This window comes from Pseudophryne corroboree, unplaced genomic scaffold (genome assembly GCF_028390025.1).
Source record: "Pseudophryne corroboree isolate aPseCor3 unplaced genomic scaffold, aPseCor3.hap2 scaffold_454, whole genome shotgun sequence".
In the NCBI taxonomy this organism is placed as follows: domain Eukaryota; kingdom Metazoa; phylum Chordata; class Amphibia; order Anura; family Myobatrachidae; genus Pseudophryne; species Pseudophryne corroboree.
The window spans coordinates 15,199-17,099 of record NW_026970075.1 but is presented as its reverse complement, the minus strand read 5'-3'; the positions used below and the strand labels follow the sequence as shown (position 1 = coordinate 17,099).

The 1,901-nt window shown below is 48.9% G+C and overlaps 1 non-coding gene across 1 annotated transcript; it reads right to left on the bottom strand.

The window, feature by feature from the left end:
• Nucleotides 1–398: 398 nt before the first annotated feature.
• Nucleotides 399–564, bottom strand: LOC135027099 (U1 spliceosomal RNA). Its single transcript, XR_010223634.1, has one exon. It is a non-coding gene; the product is annotated as a U1 spliceosomal RNA (small nuclear RNA).
• Between the last annotated feature and the right edge of the window lie 1,337 nt (nt 565–1,901).

Genomic DNA, 1,901 nt, shown 5'->3' with positions numbered 1-1,901 from the left:
CCAAAGTTGGCTGGAACCCTCATCTGCATATGAAAAGAGAAAAGGGGCGCTTGGATGACCCCTAGTTCGCATTGAACACCCCCCACCCTCCTTTGGTGTGGGGCTCATGTTGGCCATGCCCCAGCCCCTGAAGCATTCAAGCTGATTTCTTGCAGCAGCTGGGCACTGTAACAGCTCCGGAGCTGCTCTGTAAGGCAAATAAAAGGGTGTGGGCCCTGCAACACCACCTGTAGTTCGCATTGTGCGTTGGAAGGCACAAAGTAAGCAGACGGGAGAAGTCAGGATAGTGCGCAAGGGCATAGAAGGGAGGGGCTCAAGAAAAGAGAAGTGGAAACAGACAGTAAACTAGGCTGGAGAGAGACCTGAGACAATGAGATCTAAATTATACCAGAGCCAACCAGGGGAAAGCACAAATGCAGTCCCCCCCCCTACCACAAATTATGCAGTCGAGATTCCCACATTTGGGGAAATCACAGAGGTCAGCATACCCAGAATGCAATGAATGAACCTCACCCTGGGAAAACAATCTTCATGACCATGGTATCACCTAAGCAAAATAAGTATGATATGAGATAGGGCTGGAGAGGGCCGCTGCTCAGGCACACCTCCGTCAAGTAAAGGAGATTCAACTGAGGCAGCACAAGGGAACTCTCATCTGGGGACAACAACTGCAGGGAGAACACATTTTCAGACGAATGTGTGAGGGCAGAAGGCTGCCTAATACTGAAGCACCCCCCAAACAACAAACCAAATGCAACAACTAGTGCAAGCATTCCTGGGGGAAGGCCTGCAGCAGATGGATTCGCATATGGTGATGTCATCCAAGCAATGGGTATAGTTGGCTGCAACCCTCATCTGCATATGAAAAGAGAAAATGGTCACGCAGGGCATGGCGGCCTTTGTGGGGTTGCGCTTGGATGACCCCTAGATCGCTTTATACACCCCCATCAGTGTGGGGCTCATGTTGGCCATGCCCCAGCCCCTGAAGCATTCAAGCTGATTTCTTGCAGCAGCTGGACCCAGTAACAGCTCCAGAGTTGCTCTACAAGACAAGCAAAAGGGTGTGAGCCATGCAGCACCACCTGTAGTTTGCATACACACATATATAGGACAGCATCTCTTATATGCCCAAGGGGCAATAAAATAGTATCCTTATCTAGGGTATCCGTCCATGCCGCTACAGCACTACACATACACACCCAGGCCGACGCAATTGCCGGTCTGAGTAAGGTACCTGAATATGTATAAATGGACTTCAGGGTAATCTCCTGTTTGCGGTCAGCAGACTCTTTGAGGGTAGCCGTATCCTGGGACGGGAGGGCTAACTTCTTGGATAAGCGTGTTAATGCTTTGTCCACCCAAGGGGAGGATTCCCATCGTAACCTATCCGTTGATGGGAAAGGATACGCCATAAGAATCCTTTTGGAAATCTGCAGGAGATTCCCAAGCTTTTTCACATAACTCGTTCAGCTTGTGTGAGGGGAAAAGGTTACCTCAGGCTTCTTTCCCTTGTACATATGTACCCTCTTGTCAGGGATAGGGGGCTCCTCTGTGATGTGCAAAACATCTTTTATTGCCATAATCATATATCAAATGTATTTTGCCAATTTTGGCTGTAACTTTGCATCATCGTAATCGACACTGGAGTCAGAATCCGTGTCGGTATCTGTGTCAACAATCTGGATAGTGGGCACTTATGAGACCCTGACAGTCCCTGCGACATAGGATCAGGCATGGGTTGAGACCCTGACTGTCCCAAAGCTTCAGCCTTGTCTAATCTTTTGTGCAATGAGTTTACACTAGCATTTAAAACATTCCACATATCCATCCAATCAGGTGTCGGCGGAGACACCACATTCATTTGCTCCCGCTCCTCTCTAATATAGCCTTCTTCCTCAGAC